At 47.7% G+C, this 27,617-nt stretch overlaps 1 long non-coding RNA gene across 1 annotated transcript; it reads right to left on the bottom strand.

The window, feature by feature from the left end:
• Positions 1–27,326, bottom strand: LOC144162017 (uncharacterized). Its single transcript, XR_013320572.1, has 3 exons — positions 27,128–27,326; positions 7,792–7,943; positions 1–109 (listed from the first exon to the last, which is right to left on the bottom strand). It is a non-coding gene; the product is annotated as an uncharacterized LOC144162017 (long non-coding RNA).
• Between the last annotated feature and the right edge of the window lie 291 nt (positions 27,327–27,617).

Raw genomic sequence — 27,617 nt, 5'->3', positions numbered from 1 at the left:
ACCAGGTATTTTGCTGACTGGAATGGCATTGTATTCAACTCGTTCTTTTTCGCCGTCATAACTGCAATTGCTTGTTTTAAAGAAAGTTCCGTACTTGTGCTCGATTCCGCTGTTTAACGAAGAAAAGATGAAGATATGGCAGGACTTTCAGAAAATTCAAACATTGTTTTTCAAAATTTACGTAACTTTAAAATAGCAATGGCTCGCAGTAAAATTAGCAGACAAGAATTTGAAAAAATAAACTTAAAGTAGTCATTCCAACTCACTACCACACATACACCTACCAACTCTGGGACATAGGGACTATTTTAATAAATCACAAAGTAACACCGATCACATTAAAAATTTCAACCATTCAAACACCATTGAAACGCGGTGTGAAAAGTATGTTATGTACAATGAAGTCCTGGTAAACACCACCTCCCAAGCTTGACAAATGGAGGCTGACGCAGACGCCGGACCCTTTCAGACTTGAGGTACTGCTAATGCTGTCACTTTTAATCAAAACGCTTTCTAAACTATAAGATACATGAAAAGAATATCAGACCAAGAAATTTTTGCATGCCAAAGCATTAGTTGCCCTTTAGGCGAAAATACGCGTCTGTCTGTTTGTCTGTCTGTCTGTCTGTCTGCCTGCCTGCGTGTGGCCGTGCGGGTTTGCGTGTATGCGTGTGTGGGGTCGTGTGCGTGCGAGCGAGCGAGCGAGCGTGTGTGTGTGTGTGTGTGTGTGTGTGTGTGTGTGTGTGTGTGTGTGTGTGTGTGTGTGTGTGTGTGTGTGTGTGTGTGTGTGTGTGTGTGTGTGTGTGTGCGTGCGTGCGTGCGTGCGTGTGTGTGTGTGTGTGTGTGTGTGTGTGTGTGTGTGTGTGTGTGTGTGTGTGTGTGTGTGTGTGTGTGTGTGTGTGTGTGTGTGTGTGTGTGTGTGTGTGTGTGTGTGTGTGTGTATGCTTACGCGCCCCCAGGTATGCTTGCGCGCCCCCATGCATGCCTGCGTATGTGTGCGTGTGCGTGCGTTTGTGCGTGTGAGTATGTGTTTGGAGACATTTTATGGTGCGACCCACCACTGAACGACGAGGGAAGTGCAGCACAAGGCGCCAACGAGGCGCCTACACGTAGAGCCATTATAGTTGTTTTCCTCAAGAAAACAAAAGCTGGTTTATGATCCAAGAAATAAATTGTTTAGATATATCAATAACCCAACACGAATTAAATGTCAATTTGCAGCAAAAAACAACACTGCCTTCACATTAAACCATGTAAGCAGCTTTCAGTGTCCCTGCGAACCACATATTTCGCTTCAGTAAGATTTGTAATCGTTTTCCCACCTTTTGAAGCATTTTACAATAGATTGTACCGTTACGTTGGCCATTTCATATTAACAAAGAACACTTCATGATGAATTCGTTTTCATACTGACGTGGCAGAGAGACAGAACAGGAAGAGCTTTTATTTCTTCAGTATTGTTTTAAAGGAAAGGAGCCGCAGAGCCTCTTAACCCCTCTCAGACAGCGGCCCGAACAGCTTGGGCTCGTGCGGCGTCTTCGGCCATTTGTACAGCCCGTATGCGAACGTCCTGTTCGGAATTGCGCAGAACAGTGTACTAGCGCTCCCCGGTCTTATTTAATAATGATGCACCTAAAAAATTATTTTCTGTTGGCAAGTCTCAAATAATATGGCGTAGTTCTCCCCTGGACGTAGATAGCTTACATTCGCTCGGCGTAACAGTAGATTGTTTTAGCTGATCGTTTTCGACGGTCCGCTCCGTTATCGGCCGCGCGCTTGGAGAATTCGGAGCCAATGCCGTTCGTGGCCAAGCGCCCCACTCATGCGCCGCGGCGCTCCCGTTGGCTGTCGGAGCGGAGCGGACCGAAAAAAACGATCAACTAAAACTCGCTAGTGTCTGTACATGACCGGACTAGGGAATTTATTTGGCTGTAGGATGCGCCAGGCTACAGACTGCTATTTGTTGAGAGTGCAGTGAGCGCGGATATTTACCTGCTCCAATCTGTAGTGGTTATGTCCCTGTCGAATTCATTGCGGTCCCTCCATATCAAGGCACGCGAGAAGTGCTGAGATGTTTCCTCGACGTGACCAGCTCGGTTAGCAAAACCTCGAGCTGCTTCGTGAGCGTTCTCGTTACCAGAAAGAGAAGACTGTGCAGGAGTACATACGATTGGGACCATTCTGCCGTCTTTGAAGCCTACCAAAATTCTCAGCCATCGGGCGAGGTCCATCGCTTCCAAAAACCGCGAATTGCAGTTTTTGAGTCGCTGACAATAAATTAGCTTTCGCGGAAGCCAACGACATGGCAATGGCCGCCTTTCCTGCCGCTTCGGGCGAATACGTCAGTAGCGCGCCCATAGTTAAGGAATTGCCGTTTGCGGTCCATAGCTGCCACGGTCATGGCATCCCGGGCCGCCTATTACGCGCCGTACACGTAGAACACGTCCTCGGTGTTTTTCAATCTCTTTTTTAAGGCTTTCACACTTTCTCGCCTTTTTCTTTGTTGCGTTCTGGATGCGTATACCTCGGTATAGGAGGGACGTGTATACATTCAGATTCTTCACGGGGAGCCTCGCGTTTGGCGCCGAAGTGACTTCGTCGCGAATGCCTCGAGTCGTTAAAATATGAAGGTTAGTAGCGCTCCTTGACAGCCTCTCTAGCTGGACAGATCTTTGCGGCTCTATCAAGTATTCCAAGGTATTATGAATTTCTAACACCTCAAAACGTTAGTTACGCCTGGTAGCCGCTATCACGCGAGCTTGCTTATATGCCTTCCTAGTCATAGTTGTAATTTTTATCTTTTCGTCCGCCCTTAGTCCCAAAGAAAGGTGTTACGTTCCATACGCGGCTCCGGACAATCGCTTGTGCTGGTCTGATCAAATTGGACTCCATTCCGTGATGTCTGTTTGGTGTCCTGGCAATCAGCCTGGTGGTTTCATGGACGCTTTTTTCTACGGCATTAATGGATTCAAAAGCTCCTCCTTTGGCCTAAATTCTCTAACCGAGGATCCTGATATTCCTCACAACTAGTATGACATTACCAACGGTTGCGTCATCTCGTTGTGGGTTGATAAAGTATCAATTCTGACATCTGCAGACAGCCCCTTAGACCTCTCGGCTTCCCGTTGTTTTCGACTGCGTCGGTCACTGCCTGTAGAATTTCCCAATTCGACCATGAGTACCTCTGTTTACCGAGAGAATGTCATCAACGCAGAGGCTGATTCAGGACTTCTATCCGATGTAGTATTTCAGGGAGCCCAATCACGGCGGCATTAAAAAGCAAGTGTGACAGGACGAATCCTTGCAGTGTTCCCCTGCTACCCAACTCAATGTCCTTTGATCTTACTCCCGAATAGTTACCTCAGCTTTCTGGTGTAATTCGTAAGGTCTACGACCCACCTCCAGTTATAAGTTTTGGAGAACGGCTTCCGGAACGATGTTATCAACGCCTTTGTTAAGACTAATACAAAAATTGCTTTGCTGTCTAAGGACGATCTCTTGCCTCCTTATCTTATGTTTGAGGATCTTATGTTTGAGGCATAGCATTACGTTCTGAGTTGGCAAGCCAGGTATAAAACATGTCATCGTGGGAGGCAAGAGCCCTCGGTCCTGCATGTAGGCATTTATACTATTGACGATGACGTGCTCCATCAGTTTATCGACGAACGACGTCAGTGAGATTGGTCTCACGTTTTTCAATTGTAATTTCTTTTCTGGCTATGGAATCGTGACACTTGGGCAGTCTTCCACGCTGCGGGAGGCTGCCTCTTCGTCTGCATACTATAATGTATTTATTTAAGGCTCCTACAGATTCATCGTCTAGATTTTTTAGAATTTTGCTCGATAAAGCGCCGGGGGCAGAAGCGGACAAGGCAGGCCGTCCAAACCTGTCCGAACCTCGGCTACCGTAACAGGCCGCCCAAGGTCAGTGTTCTCTTCCGGCGTACCGTTTCATAGCTTTCTTGTGGTTAGATCCAATGCATCTATATTCAGTTTCTTCGAGCAATTAGTGCTTCGTTTCCTGGTAAGTCAGAGCGATCTTATTTAGTGCTTCTGAGTAGTTTTGCTACCTGCAAAATTGAATAGGTACTTAAGGTTGTGCCAAGTTTTAGTGAGACCCATCTGTAGCTCCATGCCATCGCACGTAGAGTGCCAGTTCTGGCGGGTGAGTTGATTCGCGTACTCTTCCAATTCTTTGTTTACAAAGATACTCCTCTGCGCAGGTTATGATTATGTTTATGCTTGCTGAGCCGTCTCTGCAGGCTATTCTTGGCTTCCCACAGGTTCAGGAGCCTTGTGTCAACCGTTTTTAGGGCAGCTTCCTAGTAAGTGGTTTTATTAGCCTTTTCTACTCTTTTATGTATATCATTAGTCCGCGACTCGATGTCTGCAGTTTCACTAGTCGAGTTCTCAGCTTTTTCTGATATCACAGGACGTATCCCATTCCGTTATTCTTATCTTGCGGCCCTTGAGATTCGAACGACTGGCTTTTACAGCGGTGGCTACAATGAATCGATCGCCTGCCGGAGAAATGAAAACGCGGCAATAGCAGAGTAAAACAAAAACCAATCATGTGTTCTTTTTGTCCGACCCCCTTTGAACTGGTTAGAGCCGGAACGATATCGTGTTCGGCAACCGACATTGGAACCTAACCTGGAAGGCTTGAACCTTTTCCGTACCGAACCCGATAAAATTACAGTTCGACTCCCGGCTTGTTAAAGCGAACACATGAGGTGCCGCAGTTTTAGATTTTTTTGCTACTTCAAAGCTGTCACATAAGATTATTATCTGAGGTTAGCGATGGTATTACAGTTTATAGGGCCGCATTTTTTTCATTTCCTGGCCGGTTATTATCAATCGTTGTGTGGTTTCGTATTTTGGCGACCCGATGACGAATCTATTATGGATTTTTTAAGCGATTCCGTTGATAGAACCGAGGAGCTGAACGTATCTGACCATCGATTTTACTGCGAAGCAGTATATGGTTAGCCCCCCCCCCCCCCTCCCCTGGTTTGCTGCGGTTAGTGATGCAAGAATTGAGATCAACAGCCGGTCGCCCGTTCGCTGCGCTGATCAGGGCCCAAATGTCACAAGTGCGAGGCGCGAGCTACTCCCGTTCCCCGTGCTCCCGTCCGAGCCTCTTCTCTATTACATTCATGAACACAGTTTTCAGTCAGGTGAAGCCGCCTTACTCGGGGTCCTCTTCGGGGCTTCCGCTCGCCACCACAGACCCCCCTTTCGGAACTGCGACGTGTTTTATTCAATACTACCGGGCAAGCGTTTGCGAGCGCTTGTTTGGATAGCCGTAAAATGTTCAGGCACTCCGGCAGTCCGCTCGCCGATCAGCTGGCGAGGCAATTCGCAAAATATTCGACAGATGACGCCGTAAGCATTAGCGTATGGCTACGCAAAACTGATGAGACGTTCTACTAAAACTCCCCTCGCTGTATTTACGTAGCGTGCCGCAGAAAATAAATTGCGTTTAGCGTATGCAAAGGCAATAAATGATGTTCTAGAACTCCCTATTCAAACGCCGGCGCCTAAACAAACGCAATGTGACTCTCCACTCAAGAATCGTAGCACTAGAGCAGGAATACCAGGAATACGCCGAGAAACTGGCCACACAGCACTGGCTTGACTTTTGCAATGTCATGAATAGTCCCCTTCACATCTCCCGTGTCTCCAACGCATTCAGATCCCTCCTTTGAGGGAGAAAACCTCGACACACCCTTCAAAAACTACTTTTGGCACAGCACCTCGATCAAACCGCCCTCATAAAAGAAATTCCAAACACTTTCTACCCACCATGTCCCCATCGAACACTCACTGTCGAGTATATATCTGATCAACCAGAAGATGTGGATACCAAAATGAACACTGAATTTTCTATGGCAAAACTCAGGGTATCTCTCTTTCAACTAAACCGATGCACAGCCCCTGTACCGGATGCCGTAACGTATGAAATGCTCTGTAACATTCCTGGCTCTAAATTAGAAGAGATTCTGACGAATATCAATTGAGTGTGGCTTTCTGGAAGTCTGCCGCCAGAATGGAAGGGGGCCCACGTTACCCTTATCCCCAAACCCGGCAAACCAGCAAGTTCAACGACGAACCTCCGCCCTATATCGATGACCTCCTGCATCGGAATATTAATAGGGAAAATGGTTCTCACTCGCCTCGAATGGCATCTAGATGCCGGAAACCACTTCCCCCTTACACTGGTTGGGTTCCGAAAGCATGTCAGCACCCAAGACATAGCACTGCGGATGAAGCAAGACGTGTCTGAAATCCCGAGCACCGCCCAACTCCACACTATCGTCGGCTTAGATCTAAAAAATGCTTTCGATAACGTTGCCGATGACGCCATCCTCCAAAGCCTTCAAGAAACTCGGCCTGGCACACGCCTTTTCAATTATATCAAAGATTTTCTATTCAATCGCACTGCCGGCATTATTGGAACCGACAACCAACCGTATGCCCCCTTCTCCATACGCCGTGGTACGCCTCAAGGCTCCATCCTATCGCCCATTCTGTTTACTTTAACCATGAAAAACCTGCCCACTAAATTATTTTCGGTTCCGTATCTCCGCCATACCATTTATGCCGACGATATCACAATTTGGAGTTTCCAACGCAGTCCGGTTGCCAGGGCCGTACCCTACAGATGGCTTGGATATTATTATTATTATATTATTCAAGCTCATGCAAAATCCGTGGGCTTGCAATGCTCCCCAGAAAAATCAGAATACGTCGTTGTTCTTAATCAGCGTAATAGAAAATCAGACATCCATCGTGGTTAGAAGCCTTATATAAGACCAGTCCGTGCCTGTACACACAGTAGGTTATTTGGAAATCAACCTACATCTTTTGCGGACCATAGTGCATGTCGGCACACTTTCCTGCCGTGACTACGTACAGTGGCGTAATACAAGAGTTTCGAGAGTTAGGCAAAGTTGCCAAATCTGTTTTACCTTACATACGATCAGCTGTTATCGTAATGTCTTCTGCCAAAGCCGAAAGCCCTGAAGGCCTCGAATTTGTTTTGGTCTTGCATTTTCGTTGTTGTCGGTTGTTAGACTCTGGCTGTTACCTTTGCTTGAAAGATTGCTGAATACAGAAGCTTACGCCTAGCTCCGACTCTGCGCTCCACACAGGAGCAGCTTCGCAGTAATTGGGCGACGCCAGCAATGTTTCGTCCGGAGTGGTATCAAAAACTATTCTTAAAATCACGCGTTGATCTAGTTTATGCGATTTCAAGTCTTTTGTTACGAAAAAGAGGTGCGCATACGCGAGATCTGGTGCGGAGAAGCACGAAAAGTCAACCGCGCGCAAAGAAACAACAGAGAGAGTGAGCCCGAGTGAAGCAGACGACAAATGCGAGAATCTCTAAGCTGACGTCACGGAGGCTCGCTTCGCAGCGTAGCCCGTGCTTGCTCTCACCGCCAATAGCGGGGTTCGCAATACATTATATCCTATGGGCGCTAAGCCGGGACCAATGGCACAAAACGTAAAAGCCAGGAAAACGCAACAGTGGGGAACGTAACAGCCTGGTTCTACTGTATGTCTTACGCTGCACAGCGAAAGTTTTCTTAAACATACAGTTGGCGGTTCACGCCATCAAAAAACAAATTTAATTTCCAGTTCCCCGCTCTTTTCCGCTGCGTTTACACAGTGAGTGTTTATTCCGCATTTCACACAACACTTCCTCAAACCAAAGTTACATTGGTTTATTTAAAAACCAGTACGCATCGTTCCTCCTTTCATATGTGTTTCGCTAATTGAGTTACTTACCTTACGCTGTTGTTCACGTAGTGCATGGTAAAATTTACTTTGTTACCGACCACTTTGTCTGTTGTAAAATAAAGACATGTCTCTTGGATGACGTGTTTCTCGGGTTTATAATTGAGCCCGTATACCCAGCGTTGGTGTGTCAGGTTGTACTCCTGAAAAAAGACAGAAAAAGGCAAAAAAGCAACAGCACAAAGGAAAAATAAATAATTTGCCAAAAAGTCTATAACGGTGAAGCATAACAGACAAACTTTTCTACCTTCAATAAACAGGTTATTTGGTTTGTTCCTTGAACACCCGCTGCGGTGTCTTAGTGGCTAAGGCTTCGTGCTGCTTAGTTTAAGGAAGCCGTTTCGATTCCCGACCGCGGTGGCTGCTTTTCTGCTGAAGGCAAAATGAGAAAACACCCATGTGGAGGAGATTCCGGCGCACGTTAAAGATCCCCAGGTGGTCAAAATTAATCCGGAGCCTTCCACTACAGCGCGCCTCATCGCCTGCATTCCGTCGGCGCGCTAAACCTAATGATCAATAAAATTCAGATCAATTGTTCCTTGCTCACACCGAAAAACGCAATATTAGGTAGAAGGACGCGCTAAGCCCGCTGATAAAATACGACTAAAATTATTTTATTGGAACGATCCTCTGCAAACAATCTTACGAACGAACGGCAAGATTATGCCATAATCACACATGTGCGGTAAACCACTTTGCTAGGACGGAGCTGCACATCTAAAAACAGGGCATAATCAACAAAAAAAGCCCGTTGCGAATCCCACTTGGTGGAGGGGAAGCCGAGTTGATAAAATAAAAATTAACTGCTTCTGCTAAAGGTCTGAGTGAATATTTTTTTTTTAAAGTGGCTAGTCTAGCATAATATTTTCAACCGCGAAGTACCAGAGGGGGCAAGCTAATAAATAATGCAGAATTGGGGGAATTTGGTTCGGGAGAAGGTGACTAGTTTCTCGGAAATAAACATGGCGAAGCCTGAGCACAACGGTACGGGGGAGACATTTCCGCACTCGTAAGTTAGGTGGCGGGCCTGTATAGATACTTTCATGTTACTAAGATAAACGTGAAACACAACTCAGTGGACACGGAAGCATGAAAAAAAGAAAAGTTGTCTGCATTCATCGGTGCCGTCGTACGTCCCCGGCGTAACGGAAAGTATCAGCTGATGCATTTTGCTTCCTGTGAGAACCGACAATAACTTCAGAACCATGATAGTCAGCCAAAAATATTACATTTTGGGTTTAATGGCTAGAATAAGAAAATGCCTAGTCTTGTGTAGTGCAAAGTCCAATATGATGTCTAGAGCTCCGCAACTTAACCGCTTTTAACATAAGCGCTCTGTGTCTGGCAGAACGGTGATCTTTTGTCTTTTCATCAGTCAGCAGTTAACCATGGCGCAACCAATGCCTCACACTCCTAGCTAATTACAAACGCGGCGGGTAATCTCTAATCGGTTGGTTGTAGCATATCATTCTTAACTGAGGCTTTATTTGGCATTCGTATTACAAGCGTTTCGGGCGCCTTAGGCCCTGTATATCGGATCATAAGGATCATAAGGTATATCGGATCATAAGGCGGTTACCGTGACCCTGTCTTATCCTTTGTTCAAAACCTTGTATTCGTTTACAACATTCCCGGATTTTAATCGTGCTAACGATACTTCGATCTTCGATGCCCTTGCTGATGCTTTTTCTCTGTTCGGATCCATGAGCACCAACTGTGACGTAGATACTCTTGTGACGTACTTTGAAAGTGTTGTAATATCTTGCATTCATCATTTTGTTCCAATAAAAACTTAAAACGAATAAGAAACTTCCTTGGATGAACAGAGATATTCCTTACCTATCTCGTCGTGTACGCAGGCTGAGGCGTAGAAAGAACGTTGATAAACCTGATTGTGTGAACGAGTTCCAGAAAGCTAAAAAACAACTTGCCGCAATGATGGCTTCTGCAAAAGATTTTTTCTTTGGCACACAATTACACTCTTTACTCATAAGTAATCCTCGTAAATTCTGGACATCAGTTCTGCCTAGCAGCTGCTCTTCCTCCTCCATCTTGATTAACGGTGAAACTATTACTGATGACCAGAAAATCTCCCATGCGTTTAATACTTACTTCCACTGTATTTTCCGTTTATAATCATGTTACCCCTGCCGTTAACTCTTCTTCCGATATCGGCCCAATTTCTGATGTAACTATTAGTCATGCTGCTTTGTTCAATCTCATTCTGAATCTAGACGCAAAAAAGGGAGACGGTCCCGATGGTATTCCAAACTCCTTTTTAATTCGGTATGCGTTATGGACATCTCCTTACCTTACCATTATATTTCAGAAGTGTTTGTCCTCAGGTATTTTTCCCGGTGCCTGGAAATTGGCCAAGGTTCGGCCGATTTATAGGTCTGTTGATAAGCACCTTTTGCCAAACTATTGTCTCATCTCGCTGACATCACATTCCGGCAAGTTGTTGGAGCACATCATTTTTAAACATATAATCAACTTTCTTGAGACTAACAATGTTTTATCCAATCTGCAGCATGGCTTCCGAAGGGGATTCAGCACTTTAACTCAATTGACAGAATTTACCCATGACATTTCTTCAAGTCTTGATTGCGGCCACAATGTCGACGTAATATTTATTGACTTCGCAAAAGCTTTCGACTCCGTTCCGCATTCTAAGTTGCTTAATAAACTCGGTGCCATCCTAAAAAAATCCAGTCTAGCAAACCTAATTGCCAATTTTCTGTTTAATCGCTCCCAATACGTTAGCTTTAACTCTGGCAATTCACCTCCAATTAAAGTCACATCAGGGGTACCACAAGGGTCCGTTCTTGATCCTTTGTTATTTTTTATTTTTATTAATGACTTGCCACAATTACCTGTAAATTACGTCTCTACGCCGATGACTGTGTTCTGTACAATACCATTAACTCCGTTCAAGATCACCATCTTCTTAATGACTCGTTTAGTGCCTTTTGCTCTTGGTGTGATACATGGCAAATGAATATCAATTTCCGTTAAACTGTCTCAATGTCCTTCACCACCAGAACGCAGACTCCCGTTTTCAACTACTCTTTCAATGACCTAATGCTCCAAAGGGTTTCAGATTATAAATACCTTGGCGTGATTTTCACTACTAACCTCTCCTGGTCTAAACATGTGAATTCAGTCTGCACCAAATCTCTTAAAAAACTTGGTTACCTAAGACGTACTCTCAGAACATCCCCACAGGAGGCTAAATTACTAATGTACAAAATGCTAATTCGTCCTGTTCTTGATTATGCGTCTATCGTTTGGTGTCCGTACAAAAAAGGAGAAATAAAACAAGTTGAATCCGTGCAAAAAAAAGCAATCCGTTTCATTTGTCACCGCTATGACCGCAATTTTTCGCCTACATCAGCCCTTACAACTTTAAATCTTACCTCACTCTCTACGCGACGCGATATCGATTCGCTCAAATTCTTGCATGGTATCGTTCACTCAGTTAACCGCCTTTCCGATGACAGCTATCTCACGTATGCAATGCCAACCTTAACTCGAAATAATCATGCCGTAAACCTCACTCCATTTCATGCTCACACCCATGTATTCAAATTTAGTTGTTTTCCAAGAACGACAGAACAGTGGAATTTACTGCCGGGTGAGATTAGGAGTGCATCGATAAATCAATTTCTGCCTTTTCTTGAAAGTCGTCGCTAATCAATAGTTCCTTGCTTTGTTGTGTTGGTATGTGCGCCCCATTTTGCATTGCCCACTCATTGGATGTATAACGATTTTTCTGTGCACATTGGTATCGGGATTTTGTTCTGAATGGAATTGCCATGTGTATAGGTGTGTATATTGTATTTTTGTGTTCCCTGAAGTGATGCATTTGTAATCACCCCTCTGTATTTCAACCACTCCTGCTATAGGCCTTAAAGGGCTGCAGTATGTGAAAATACATAAATTAATAAATAAATTTAGTAAGCCGCAGCGTATTGAGGACTGGCTACCTTCAGACAGTCGGTTAACAGTAAAAGTTTGTTCCCCTATTTCATAGACTTCATAAATTACTTTCGGCACACAACAAATACGCGCTACCGAACTGGCGGTATATATTGTCACCTGATGTTTATCTGCGACTGTACGATCTTTGGTGGATTTCTTGTTTTAAGCGTGTTCTAAAGCTGCCTTGTACAACTTGATACCCGGTTCCCGTTCATGCCATCGCACAATAAGGCCGCATGGCGGTAACTATACAGGTTTGTATTGAGCTTTGCAATCAGTTGTGGGTTGTTCGGGTGTAGTTAGTAACGTCGTTTATCCTTGAAGAAACTGGCGCTGGCATCCAAGAGGATGACTACGTGATATTTCTGGAAGCAGTGTCTCAATATGCAGCTTGCAATACCTGGCTAAGTGTGAGCTTGAATTGGGGTCAAAATATAGAGGACTGGGGCCCACCCCCAGTGAGCTCCAGCAATTCTTGTAAGCACATTTAAGTGGGCACGGAGAACGTGATGCGAAATTCCACAGCCTGCGGCCAGGATAGCCCATGGCCAATGGTGACTGAAAAAAATGGGCATGACTATCTTGCCGAAATCGCAATCCGCCTAAAGTTAGTTAGGGGCGTGTAGCTTTCTGGAGGACATTCAGGAAAAAAGCCAAACAAACTTTTTCAGCGTAGAGCGATAATTACAGCAACGCAAGATAGGTTTCTGCGAAACACAAAAATATTTGAGAAGTCAGGGCAAATAACTCCTGTTGATATCTGGATAACCAAATCAATATATCATCTGCACATATCGATAAATCCACTGTTGTACAGTTCCTTTTATTACTTGAAAGAGTACTGCAAAAGCCGCATTCAAAAATACGGCAGAAAACACTTCCCATAGGCACAGCTAGCGAGATAATTTTCATTTTACTTAAAACATCCCCTAATAGCGCCTGTGTGGATCGGACCGTGATAAAAGCGTGCACCAAGCGAGGTGATTTCTCGTGACACATTTCCGGTAATTTTAGAATATAGGCGACTTGTAAGATTTTGTCACAAGCACGTCATACACCAAAAAAAAATTAAAGGTGTTCCGCTCAATGTGTAAGCTGTGACACCCCCTTACCCCCTTCGTCTCTGCCTAAAGCCACCACCTTACCTACAACCCTCGTATGGCAACGGAATTGTCGCTCACACCGTAGCAAGAAATCATCACTCCTTCATTTCACTGAACCTCACTGACTCGATATCATCGTTCTACAAGAAACAGACACCACCAACGTCACCCTCAAAGATTATACGACATGCACTTCAGACATCCTTGTCCACACCGCCATCCTTGTCCGCACCGATCAGACGTCCCCACAACACACCTTCCCCACCGGCACCGATTACACCTTCGTGGAGATCTGCCCCAGAAAAAAGACGCACTAAATTCTATTGGTCCTAAACATCTACAGCCCACCCGCTGCTCCCCTGTCAGCAATGGACAGGCTCCTAAGAGAAGTGAAACTGCGCACTAAGAGCCATAAATTATTAATGTTAGGGGATTTTAATGCCCATCACATGATGTGGGGCTACCATCGCAGCGATCTAAAAGGCACTAAATTCATGACGCATTCCAACACTGTTGTCTTCATCTATGCAACAACCGAGACACACTCATCCGCATTGTAAACAGCGTCTCCCGCGATACTCCACGCGACCTTATCCTAACCGATAACGTCAAGAGTGACGACTGGACCTGCTTAGACAAAACACAAGGAAGCGAAAATCACATTATAATACTCCGAATACCTCATCACAAAAACGCCAAGCAAATAATTTTTATAGCCGCAGTGACTGATTGGAAGGCCTTCAAAGAAGAATCGCCCACGGAGTCAATTAAAATAATGGTTCCAATCCACGCTGTGAAGGTGGTTGGAAAGCAAAGCTTTAAACGAAACACCCAATGAAGGCCCATGCGACGTCAATTGAATTCACACACGTGGCTCTACAAAGAGTGAAACCAGAGATTCTGCCAGCCGTTACCGGGAATTCGCGGGCGCGGCGTCCCGAACGCTGCATCAGCATCGGCCACAGCCGGGCTAGAGAGGCGAACGCCACCGCTGTAGCCCGGCCGTGAGTCGGCGGAAACAAAACGGAGAGGAGCGTCTTTCGAAGGGTGAGACCGCAGAACCTAGCCATCCTGATGTTAGCTTGGGGTTACACCGCCACGCGACACAAGCGCAGACGCCGAAACAATTCGGGCTGTGAGCTTAGTGATTCCAATTTATACCGATTTAAACTAGTTAGTTTAGCAATTTTGAAAATTGCGAGAAAGTTGAGGGAACTTTTACAATGGCTGTTTATCAGAACTAGTTGCTGCTTACGTCTTTTGTAATACCTCTTAAAAGACAACGGAATCGCTACTCACCAATTTAAAAAACGGAGTCCTATTCGTGGCAAGCAGTGCGCAAAAGATAGCGTTTCTCTAGTGGCCAAATGTCTGTATGGGGTTTGTACATTTCGTTTTCCCACCTTGAAAACAATCATTAAGATATGTTTGCCGTACGACCTCTTAATTCCATCAGAGTGCGGGTTGCAGTGGAGGTGCTGTCGAAGAAGTTCATCAAACCGTGCGGGAACAGCGCCCACTGGACTCAAAGCTGCACTAAAACAGGCCCAAAACAACCGTTGCTAAAGCAGACGACAAAGCCGTACCGCCGATGCCGCCGCCGGCGAGCAGGCACTTCCGCGCGGGGAACGCAGGGTAAAGTCGCCGAGCCATCTACAGTGTGCTCCATGAGTGAAACCCTCCACCTCCTCTTTCCCCCACCGCCGCCTCCGCCGCGTAGGGAGTTTCTTGTCCGGCACCGCACGAAAGGACCGTTGGCTGGTAGAGCTAGAAAGCTTTGCTTTAATCTTGGGGATTGGGGTGCTGAGCCTATCACGACAATCACCAAACACACAAAAGACCTTCCTGTAACCGAAGACAATCCAGCCATAGACAACCATCTCAAACACTTATGGGAAATTTCAAGAGGAAATTTCAACAAAAGAAAATTTCAAGAGGAAATTTCAAGAAGAAACCGAAAACTACGCACCCGTATAGCCTTGCTCACACAAGAAGCAGAAGAATATGTTCGTCAACTCAGCCAGCAAAATTGGAGCCAATTCTGCAATACGCTCCAGGGAACCCTCGGCACCCGGAGAACTTGGCAACTTCTTCTTTCCATTATGGGCTCAAAAAATCAAAACTGACGACTGCGCACGAGCTTAAAAGATTGATCCATAACCACCCAGGAAGAGATGAAGACCTGCTTCAAGAGCTGCAGACGTCGTTCGAAGCTCAGCCCACGACACAGGCACAGCCGCCACTGCAGCACACTGGTCAACCGAACCCACAACTGGTTATGCCTTTTACCATTAAATAAATTGAAGCCGCGATACACGGCCTAACAAGGAACACCACTCCTGCACTATCTGGATGCGCAATCCGGATCCCATCACCGTCTAAAATCTGCTCAAATATATGAATAAACCTGAATATGTATAAACGCGTAGCCCCCCTACCCCTAAATACGCACCCGGTTTTCAACAAACAATGGGGCAAGGCAAGAGCTCGCTTAATTCATCAGGACAATCACCATTTACCATGCACTCCATACCCAGGTGCATCGCCCTACCCTCATCAGAAAGCACATGCAGCTTGTGTCGTTAACACGCAAGGCAGAGAACTGGCAGCAGCGACCATTCTCACCACTTCCATAGAGACGGCTGAGGAGTTTGCCATCGCCCTTTCTACCACAACAGGCGAGGAATTTCGAATTCCTTACTGTTTACCGATTCACAGACTGCCTGCAGAAACTTTCCAATTGGTCGCATCTCTCAACTCGCACTGTACTTTCCTCGTCAAGTAAAAATACTACCAAAACCTAATATCATCTGATAACCCGGCCACCAGTCCCTCTGAGGAAACCAGGTAGCACAAGCCGCTGCCCGTGCTCATACACACCGGGCTGTTACCTCAGTGGGAGAAACCAACGACCGAACTGTCTGAATGCCAGCACCACTTCACACATGCACCGAAATCTTATCCCACTACAAACACGATTGCCGTCGCTTTCGGCCACCTCATTCGCAACTAACACGCAACAAATACACCGCTTTCTGGTGCCTACAAACCAATTCGTATCCCCACCACAACCTACTAAACACTATGTACCCCACCCAATCCCCTGCCACCAGTAACTTCTCCCCTGTTTCTGGCATCCTATACACCGTGGTATGTAAGTGCCAACGGACCTCCACTCTAACCCCGAATCCCAACCCTACCTGTCCGCAGTGGGTGGGGCAGCTGGCCAGCTCCGAGCTCTTGGATCAGCGCTGAATGGTGGAACGGGCCCGGACGGCCAGCCAGATCCAAGGCATTTTGGAATAAGGATACCTCTCACTGGGCGGAGGCCCTAAGAACATCCTCCTGCTCGTTAGTACAATAATTGTCTGTATCTCTTTCCATATGTGGTGCTCGCGACCCAGCGGTTTCCACACGTCGATGACTACATGGCCAGCCTTTGTTGTCGCTCAGCGCGGTTGATGTTAGCGCACGACGGGTTAAAAATTAAGAAATTTAGGCAGTGCTGAGCACAATATTAAGTGGGCATGGTATGAACAAACTTTCAAACGAGCAGCCCAAGGGTCGATGGTCAGCGCTCAGAGTTTACTTTTATTTCGCCTACGAGAAAAGGAAAGCCCACAAACGGTGAAGACACGAAGTAAACACAACTGAATTTCGAGGCTGGTTTAAATTCTCATTTAGCATATGCCAGGCTTGCCACTATTGCATCCTGCTTTAACCTCAATCCGCCATCCCATATTGCTTCGAGCACTTGTCCCGATGGCAAGCAGACTGAAGCTTGGTAGTATGCACCCTCAAAATATTTGCTGATAAAAAGAATAAAGACACCTACCAAACTGCGTAATTAAAACAAGCTACCTGACTACAAAGAGGTATGTTAATACAACGAGCTACAGGTCAGCACAATAGGCTAACTAGATACGTTTCTAGACCTAGCACATTTAGAAAAATTTGTACATGTATACGTTCACCGATGTAAACAACCTTAGAGAATCTCATCATCACGGACTCACTATGGACGAGCAGCTGCTAAACATCGATTTCCCGGTGCGCTAAATTATTTTTACAGGCAGGACATTCACATCAAGGCTGTAAATGATGACCCCACGTGGGATGTGTTTATTTAGGTCTTGCATTTGTCATTTTTGTTCTTATACCTAATCCTGTATAATCATTTTCTCAATGTACATCTTAAGTTTGAAGCCTGTGATTGCTGCATCGGCACATGGTGCTCTTTCACGCAGCATGGTTCCAGCCTTTTTTCCGTCCGCTTTTCAACAGCGATGCTGTTTAGCATATCGTAAGTTTTAGTGTCATCAGTTAAAAAATTTCCCCGCATTTCCCCGAGGGGAAGAATGTGAAAGTGCGAATGCACGAGTTGAATTTGCGCGGTTCGGTAATGTTCGCGAAAGAGAGATCACACACACACACACAACTACAAAGAAAGAAAGATGCATTTATTCACAGACACCTATTTGTGTTGTCGTTGTACTTGATTGCTAGAGCGGATCTCAGCTTTGAAATTTCGTGTCAGTACTCCTTTAAGCGGGTGCATTAGCCCTTCTCACGCCCGATTCCTGGCCAATCCCCCACGTGGGTATGTGCCATATCAGCGGCCAGGCAGCGCGCGCCCATCTCCCCCCGTTGCCAAGGAAGACGAGGAGATTCCTGGCCAATCCCCCACGTGGGTATGTGCCATGTCAGCGGCCAGGCTGCGCGCGCCCATCTCCACGTGCGCGGACATCGCCGGTGGACGCAGGTTCAGTGTCGCTTAAGAAGTGCATTCGCACTTAAAATACCAAGAAATTTCCGAGGGCTCGCACATGCGCGCGGGCCTGGTGGCAGTTCCCAGCAGTTCCCAAACCAAGAAAATGCGTAGCGCTCGTGTGTGCGTGCGTCGCGACGACCGCCCAGCGTCCCCTGAGCTTGTTTGTTAGCCAAGCATGCCCACTGGGGAAATTGGCGAAGATTGCGCCGAACACCCGCCAGTTTAAAAAAACAAGAAAATGCCGAGCGCTCGTGTGTGCGCGCACCACTGCGACCACCCTACGTCCCCGGTCAAATTAATCAGACTGCCCAAGTCTGGCAAAAAAAAAAGAAAAACAAAAACACTCCAACGTTCCCCATAATCATGGCAACACTTCCTCGGAACGAGAAAGACTCCAGCGTTCACCGTAATCTTGACAACACTTGCTCTGAACGAGATAGACACGACTTAGCATTGGCCCCTCCTAGGGGATGTCCTATGATTATCACTTCCAAAACAACTAAATAGCCCAATACTTATTTCAAGAATGCTGGGCTATAGGTCGTTGAGGCAGCCAAGAAGAAGCAGATCGGCTGCAATAGTAGACTTAAACCATCGTGATGGTCGTATAGTCGCGTACAGCTTCGCAACCTTCAAGTCTTACGCGTTAGTGTGAGCTTCCGTAATTTTTTCATCTCTGTAGAAACATTGCTGTAAATAAAACTTTTGATTGATTGATTGATTGATTGATTGATTGATTGATTGATTGATTGATTGATTGATTGATTGATTGATTGATTGATTGATTGATTGATTGATTGATTGATTGATTGATTGATTGATTGATTGATTGATTGATTGATTGATTGATTGATTGATTGATTGAAAAACGGAACGGTTCTTGCACGTGAGCTTTGTTCACAATGACATTGTGAGTACATGAAGGCAAGTTTTTGCGCTGCGGGGAATGTGGCGCAGGCAACGCGAGTAAACTCAAGGGAGATCGCCTTGCATTGGATTAAAGGTTGCCTGTTTTTATATTATTAAGAATTTCAGATGACGCCACCGCATCAGTTTCTTTTCTTTTACAAGTTTGCGTGCCGTGTGCAAATTTATCTTATGGGCGGAGTTTTCTCAGAGAGAGAGAGAGAGAAACAACCTTTATTAGAGCCTGCTGTGAAGACGCGGCTAGTACGTCGCAATAGCTGAGCCCCTGCCAGGCTTGCTCACACAACCTCCGTGGAGGCGGCGCTGGCAGGCCGTTGGCGTTCGAGGCCAGCCATTGCCAGCTGGACAGCCTGGAGTTGGTCTTCGTAGTTTCCATTCTTCATGGCGCCCATGAATCTTGGCGGAATTGTAGTGTTTCTGGCTTCTTGCGGGTGATTTTCACAATCCCATAGGATATGGGTCATGGTGGCTCTCTCTCTGTTGCATAGTGTACACATATCACTAAAATACACCTCTGGGCAGATGTGTTTGGCTACCACTGGAGTCATTAATCAACAATTCTGTAATTGTCTATAAATCACTGCTTCTTGTCTAGTTAGGTTAGGGTGTGGTGGTGGGAAAGTTCGGCGATTGATGCGGTACAACTCGAGAATGTCTCTATATGCAGTGAGTGGCTCCGTTTCTTCGGGCACTTGCGTCGCAAATCGGGGGCTTGGACTCTCAGGAGCGCCGCGGCTGGTGAGCGCGTGCGCTGCGCGGTCCGCCTCCTCATTGCGGTTGCCGTGTCCATCGCGCGAGTCCAGTGGACCCACGTGTGCCGGAAACCATCTTAAAGTCACTGGTGTCGTTCTGGGGGGTAGGGCCCCGCACACCCTCACAACACTGGGGGAGACACAGTTTGTAGCGTAATGCATGATCGCCGTCTTCGAGTCACTAAGCACAGTGGTGCATCTTGGATTGGTGATGGCAAGTGCAATGGCCATTTCTTCGGCGTGGTGTGCGCTTCTGGCTTTCATGCTGCTCGCAGTGTATACGTCACCAGAGACGGCGGCTATTACAACTGCGACGTACGCATTTGGTCGGTCCGGGTATTGGGCTACATCGACGTAGAAAGCGCCCTTATCCGTGGCGTGCGTTGCTGTGAGTGTCTTTGCTCTTGCGAGTCTCCTTTCCTGGTTGTGTTCTGGGTTCATGTGCCGGGGAACTGGAGGCACGTGGAGGCTGTGCAGCAGATCTTGTGGGAGCGATGTTAGGACCTTGTTGTCCTGCATCTTCTGTCTTCGGAGGCCGAGTCGTCGTAGAATGTAGCATCCCGTTCTTGTTTGTGACAATCTTTTAAGCTGCGCCGTACGTTGGGCCTCAGCTATTTCGTCCAGCGTGTTGTGGACGCCAAGTTCGAAAAGCCTGTCCGTATTAGTGTGCACGTACAGTCCAAGTGCTGCCTTGTATGTCCTGCGGATGATGGCATCAATCTTCTGTCGTTCGGCTGCTTTCCAATTATGGAATGCCGCGACGTACGCAATGTGGCTTATCGCGAAAGATTGTACAAGTCGGAGGAGGCTCGTCTCTTTCATGCCCGCGTGGCGGTTGGAAACTCTTCGGGTGAGTCGGGTAGCTGCAGACACCTTAGCGTCCAGCTTGCTGATGGTGAGACCATTTTGCGTGAGCGCGTCTTGGTGGAGGCCAAGGACACGCAGGGTTTTGACGTGCGGGATTGTAGTTCCGTCCTTCGTCCGAAGGGTGATGCTTGGGGTGGTAGAGGTACTTGTGCGTCTTCCACGAGGTGGTAGGATGAGCAGCTCCGACTTTGTAGGAGAGCAGATTAGTCCTGTTCCCTGCAGTTGGTCCTCTATTACCTCGATCGCTTGCTGTAACGTGGTCTCAATGTAGCCGTCGCTGCCTCCCGTCATCCACAGGGTAATGTCGTCAGCGTAGATGGTGTGCTTGACGTCCGGAAGGTTGGCGAGCTTGTTGGCCACATCGAACATTACCAAGTTGAATAGCATGGGAGATATCACCGACCCCTGTGGCGTCCCAGTGCTGCCCAGTGATTTTGTGGGGAGTTGTGTCCCCAACATTGATCGTTGTCGATCGGTCGGTTAGGAAGTCTTTGATGTATGTAAAGGTTCTCTGTCCCATATTGAGGCGGGATACTTGCTTGAGAATGGCCGAGTGATGGATTCGGTCGAATGCACTCTGTAGATCTAGGCCCAGAACCGCTCTATTGTCAAGGGCAGGGGGGTAAAGCGAGCTCGGAGACCGTACGAATCGTGGGCGCTGACATGATACAATTCCCATGGTTGCCAGATCAATTGTATTCAGTTTTGTAAAGAGTTGTTCGTTAATTATTTAACTAAAACAAAGAACTGAAGCAAAACAGTTGCAAATAATTGACTCAGTAATTAAAACTAGCTCTAAAAAAACTTTTAGTGTAATTAAGCGCTAATTTGCGAACAAAAAGTAAGTGCGTAGCTCAGTTTTGGTTTCGATTTCTTGGAGTGTGCTAGGAAGTGGCGAGGCCCTTGCGCCTGACTCGCGCAGTGTGTGTGCGTGTGCAGTATCCAGCTCAGATCTGCGTGCGTGCAAAACGCGTACAACTGGTGCAACTCGGATGCACGCGCTGAGCAAGTGCCTCCCCGCGCGCTTGCAAGGCTGTCATTCGTTTCTTCACGTTAAACACCCTGTCTATTGCCCCTGAACTGACGCCGGAACAGCGATTCCGATCTGACCTTGACGACCGCAAGTTCACTACAGGCTACGGAGTGGCAGCCAGCGATTGTTCCCGTTGGAAGAGAAATAAAAGGAACTTTTATAATTGTTCGGTTCCAGTTGTTTTATTCATGGAACTTCTTACAGCTCTCCGTGCTTCGAACTTTCGCGCAAACGTTCGTGAAGGTAGAACGAAAAAATAGGTAACGAAATGCGGTTTCTTTTTTAATCATCAATCTTTTAATTAATCTTTTTTAGTCAACAAGTCAATGTTCTCTCCTCGCACGCTCTGTGCGGCAAATTACTGCCCATTCAATACTGCCCATTCAGTCCCGCAAGCTTTCCCTTTGAAGTGGTGGAAAGCAGCTAGAACGTGACGAATACAGACGGAAAGGAAAACGGGACACGACGCTGACTGTATTTCGCATACTCCCTTGGCATGCATTCTGCCACTCCGTTGGCCTGCGATCGACCGCGCTCTTTCGTTCCTGTGCTTCAAAGGGCCGCGACTCACCGGCAATATCAGCGTTGGCCCATGCGATAACGTTTTTCTTTTTGTGTGTGTGTCAACAAAGGTTTTACATTCAGCGACAAAGCCACAGTTCTTCACTTCACTTCATTTGAAAAGCATTGAGCGACTCGCAAAATGTCACAGAATTGCAAACAAAGCAGCAAAAATGCACGGAGATCATGACGGAGATTCATTTTTTCTGTGCGCCCCAGTACGGATCAGCTGATTCCTTGACGTCCTCGCGCATGCGATCAGCCGCATTCGAGCTTGCGCGTAAGTGTTGTGTGAGCGTTGCCACATCTTGCTCAAATAGTCTCAGTACATATAAGTCACACGCTAAACTGAAAACACGTCGGTTACCTACCAACAGGAGATAAACTACGCAATGCTGTCGACGCCGCCTACACAAAATCCGCCTGGCCAGCGGTCCGCCATGTTACAATTAATCCCGGCATGCTTCGCTAGCCGGACGCGGAAACGCCACAGTAGCCCGTTGTCAGATTACAACCCATCGCTTTCGCCGTTTTTAGTAAACAAAAACTCAGCTGGCAACCTTCAAATCGTTGTATCATGTCTGCCACTGTGTGTCGTACGGTTCCAATGCATTGGCTCAGCGGCGCGCTTTCCCTCTAGAGTCAGTATATTATATCTATGGTCAAGGGAGTGAGTTGTCTGGTCTATTACTTCCTGTTTGAGTAGCAGCATGGCGTCTTGAGTGCTTAGCTTTGCTCGGAAGCCAAGGATCGTGTTCGGATATAGCTCCTCGCTTTCCAGGTATGATTGCCACCGGTTGAGCAGTACATGCTCAAGGATTTTGCCTACGCAAGATGTGAGTGAGATCGGGCGTAAATTGTCGATATGGGGAGGCTTGCCCGGCTTAGGGATAAGTACCGTTTTCGCCTCCTTCCATCGTTTGGGTAGACGACCGCAGCGCCAGCACTCGTTGTAGAAACGTGTGAGGGCGGAGATGGCCGCGTCATTCAAGTTGCGAAGAGCTTTGTTCGTCGTTCTGTCGGGTCCTGCCGCCGATCTACAGTTGACCGTCTGCAGCACTGCCTTAACCTCCCATTCCTGAATGTCTCTATCGAGGTGGGTATTGACCGCACCTGTATAGCTTGGGAGGGGTTCAGGGGGGCTGGAGGGCAGGTATATTTCGTTCAGGCGTCGACGGACTTCGAGCCCGCCAAGTTCTTGCTGGGCTTTGTGAAGGGTGCGGGCAAGGGCGTGGCGTTGCGTTCCCTTAGCTTTGGTTTCGTCTAGCAGGTGGCGGAGGAGCTGCCAGGTGCGACTCTTATGCATCTGTCCATCAGCTTCTTGGCATACCGCATGCCATTGTTGGCGGACGAGGACAGCGCAGTGCTTCTCTATCTCTCTATTAAGGAACGCCACTTTCTTGCGGAGCTTCCGGTTGTGCCTTTGTTTCTTCCATCTATTCTGTATGGATTTCCTTGCTTCGAGGAGATGTGCGAGTCGGCTGTCGGCTTGGGGAGCGGAGTCGTATAGCTCGACTTCGGTAGTGGCTGTTTGGGTTGCCTCATTGAGGGCTTGCGTCCATTTCTCGATGTCTTCTATGTGCTCTGGGATCTCTTCCAGAGCTCTGCGATAGGCATTCCAGTCTGTTATGCCTTGTGTTTTAGGTGTTGTCGCCTTAGATCGTAGCGGTATGGTGATTTCCAAGATGCAGTGGTCACTGCCGAGAGTTTCGCCGGTATTTTGCCATCGTATCCCCGCCTCATTGCCGGCCGTTTTGCAGAAGGTTAGGTCGGGGTTTGTATCACGTTGTACGGACGAGCCGAGACGAGTGTTTTCTGCAGGATCGTTGAGCAGTTGGTAACCGGCGTCCATGGCGTTCTCGAGCAGGCTGCGACCTTTGGCGTTTGTCTTGGGGTATCCCCAGTCTGTGTGGGGCGCGTTGAAGTCGCCACACAGAAGTGCTGTGCTGCCTTTGGCTAGTTGGTTCGTCTTGTGTATAAGGGTTCTGAATTTCTGTTGGTAGTGCTTGGGGTTGCTTATATATTGACTACGAAGGTGCTCTCCTGCTTCCTTCTGCCAGTGACGATTTCCACTGCACAGTGTTCGATGGCGCTGTTATTTAGAAGTGCATGTTCAATGTAAGTGATTCCCTTCCTCACCAGAGTGCACACTCCTTGGCCGGCTCCTTTCCCGACGGTTCTTGCGCTAGGTGGGCTGGCGTGGGAGCGGTATCCCGGCAGGGTTGGGGGGGTTTCACTATGCGTCTCCTGTAGTAGGATGACATCCGGTTGGCGAGGGAGTTGTCTGATGTATTGTTGTAGCGAGGCTCGCTTGCGTTGAAATCCGTTTGAGTTCCACTGCCAGACCACTAGTTCTCGGTTAGGGGCTGGCCATGTTGGGCGTTGGTTAGATTGCAGGTGGTGCGATCCAGGGCCGAGTCTTGCGATGGCCGCTTGCATTTGCACTAGTGTTTCTTGTATTGCCTGGATGCTATTCTGCATGGCTTGACACGTCTGTTCAAGTTTCGTGAGGCGGGCGTTGATGTTTGCCGTGGTAGCTTCGAGTGCTGCTAGGCGTCTGTTGGTTGATTCTTCATGTCTATTGAAGCGCTCTTCGAGTCGTTGGAGGGCCGTCTTCCGCTTGTTGTCTTTAGGTGCATCAGTGGCCCGTCTTTTTACTTGGGGTTCAGGCTCGTCCGTTACCGATTCCTCCTCTGCCATCTCTTCGGCGAGTGCTTCTTGCGCGGATGGTTGTGGTCGTTGTTGGAGAGCAATCAATTGGTCCAGCTTTCTGTTCATTTCGATGATACGTGCGTCCTGCTCGGCGACTCGTTGTTTCAATCGTTCGTTTTCAGTCTGTAGTGCAATCATTTCTGGGCTTGGCTGTGGCTTAGTTGGCGCTTGCTTAGGTGTGACAGGTTGCTTGGGAGCTTGCGGTTTGGCTACATCAGCCCACGCCACGCGTTCTTTCGAGCGCGCCGCTTGACCTTTCCGACTAGCGCTGCGGCTGGCGCTGCGGCGTTGGCTGGCGGAGCGTCGGCGGCTGCTGCTGCGATGACGTGAGCGACTGCGTCTGCCCGCAGCTGGTTCCCGCGCCTGCGCTTGCGTCTGCACTTGCGCGCGCGCGTGCTCCCGCGTTTGCGGTTGCAGCTGCGGGAAGTCCGCTAAGCCTGATGGCGGCTGTTGCTGTTCCACGTGTATTCGCTCCCACCGGCAGCGCGTGACGACGTATGGGATCTTGTACCGGTTCTTGCATCCCGTCACACCGGTGGGATGAGGGCCGTTGCATAGCTTACAGCGTGGCTTACATTCATTTTCGTGGTCGGGGCCTGGATTTGGCGCATTGCATGCGTAGCACACTTTAGCGTCAGGGGAGGGGCATACGTCCGTGCGGTGACCTATCTTGCCGCAACATCGGCACACTTCATAGTGTTGGCGGTACAGACTGCATTTCACTAGAATTGTGCCGTACTTAATGTAGTTCGGTACTCTGGTTCCTTCGAACACTACGATTACGGTGGTCGTATTGCCAATTCTGTGCGCGTCCAGCGCCAGTGGGTTGGCCTCGTTCACAATATTCGCTTGTAGGTCTTGGTGCGTGTCTGTTAGTGCAATGCCACGAATGATTCCCTTGGCTGTGCCGTTTGGTGCCGACAGATAGGCACTCACCTCGTGTTCCCTTTCGCCGACGCAAAGGCGTCGTATGCCAGAGTATTTGTTGGCCCTGGTTTCATCTCGGGTGCTGACCACGATGATATTTTGAGCCGCGTTAGTGCAGATAGTGTCTTCTTTGGATTCGTGTAGCGTTGTTCCTGCCGCCGCGAAAACGGCCGCCATAATTCTCGATGCTTCGGTGCGGGCGACATTGATACCGCCACGTGGTCGCAACACTATCTTGCTCTCTTCTCTCGGCAGTGATCGGGGCATGCGGGCCGCTTTACTAATACGTGCAGCTATTCTCTTCACGTATGCAGCGCGATTGGTTGTGGGTTCCTCGCGGATGGTAGTGGGCTCACCGTTGGTCGTGGTGGAGGCTCGCTGACGAAGGCGTCTGTTGGCGGCTTGCCAATCTTCGGTGTCCGTCGGTAGGAGTTCGGTGCCTCGGACTACAACGGTCGTGCGCCCGGTGTTGTGGTCAACTTGCACGTTCAAGGTTTGAGGGTCTTCTCCGTTGATTGGGATACTACCGGTGTCCATGGCAGCCGTTTCGATGGTAGCGTCGGGTGCTTGGTTCATCGTGGGGTAGTGGAAGCTTGCGTCAGCGACGAGGAGCTGCGGCTGGACCGGCTCGTGGAGCTCTTGGGCGGCCGCAGCTTGCCGAGGAGAGCTCGCGCCGCTGCTCATGCACGTGGTGCGAGCATGGGCCACTGGCTCCTCGAGGCGCTCCTCCGCCGGCCTTGGAACGTTCTCTCGTGAGGCTTAGCCTGATGCGATACTTTAACTGCTTGAAATTGTGCCGTAAAATGACTCACCACGGCAAACGTAGCAAAAGGAGATTCCTTGTGACTTGCCGGTGTTCTTGACGCACAACTGAGGAAGGTGAATGGCCTTTTTCCGCATGAAGAGCCGCAAAAGCGAGAGCTCGTGTGAAGCAGGTTATGACTCCATAGCCCCCTGGCGGGCCCGAGTTTTCTCAGAGTTCAGCCACCCCATTTGAGGTCACATGGCGTTTTCCGACATTGTGGTCGCGCTGTTTATTCTTTTTTCGATGTTGCGTGCTCCCCCTGGGTAGCTGTACTCGCCATCTCTTCAATAAATTGTCTCGCTGACACTAGGAACGTGCGGTACACGTGAGCGTTTCAGTCAGGAAATCGTTGGATTAAATACTAGACAACGCAGGTTGCCTCCTACTGATGAAATATAAAGCACTTCGTCTAGTGTTGCACTACAGTGTGGGCAGTGTCCCTGTCAAATTTTTCTTAACATTATTTTCATGTTCAGCTGGTTTCTTCTAAACTTAGTATGAGCGGCCTTCGTTCTGTTTGACGTTAAGCAATTGTGTGACCAGAAGGCGGGCCTCTACACCACATCGCACGAGAGATATTAAAAAGCTAGTAATTTGCTTTCTTGGTTCTTGGGAGCACCTTTAAACAAAATTGGGTTATTCTTGCCAAATTCTTTAGTTTGTTTACAGCTTCCTCCATGAAGGTCTATAAGCTATAGCTATATTTTTGTCTGGTTTGCGACCTGTGGCCAACGAAGTGTTATTTGAAAGTACTCCTGTGACCAAAACGTGTTACCTTCGTAACGTATCGTTCAGTTAGGGCGTAAAATAGAATACGTTTTTTGCCTGCGAAGAAGTAAAAGGGGGCGCAAAGGTTACGTTTGAAGCATCTGTAGACCAAAAACTCACCTTCACGATGTCTTGAACATTAAAGTAATTTTGGTCATTATGCAGTCGTGCTTTCCCATCAGAGCTAGCAGTAATAAGGGTCACAAATGTGTAGGTTAAGAAAACGGCACCAAAACCATAAAATGTCATGACAAGTATCTCAGAACGTTTGCAGCAAACACTTTTTGGAGCACCCAACAGCGTCTTTCTTACGAGCCAAAGCTTGCTTCTTTTGTTGAGGACAAAACCAAAACCTTCTTATAGAGGTTTCACTCGCCTACGTATTACCCGGGAAGCTAAAATTAGCCGACTTCGACGGAAAAGATTGATGACGGCCTTCAGTAGTTCTGAAAACGCTCGCACCCCTGGCCGAACAAAACAACGAAAGTAAATGCATAAAGACCGTCGGTTCTGAAGTCGTCACTTTGATTGCACATCCATCCATCAAAATAAAACGATATTTCCTGAACAATACCACTAAATGAAAAGCCCTTTTGTTTATCTCCCAAAA

This window comes from Haemaphysalis longicornis, unplaced genomic scaffold (assembly GCF_048455015.1).
Source record: "Haemaphysalis longicornis isolate Haplotype H1 unplaced genomic scaffold, Haemaphysalis longicornis Haplotype H1 scaffold_12, whole genome shotgun sequence".
Classification (NCBI taxonomy): domain Eukaryota; kingdom Metazoa; phylum Arthropoda; class Arachnida; order Ixodida; family Ixodidae; genus Haemaphysalis; species Haemaphysalis longicornis.
Note: the sequence above shows the minus strand (reverse complement) of the source record. Positions and strands in the feature narration are given on the sequence as shown.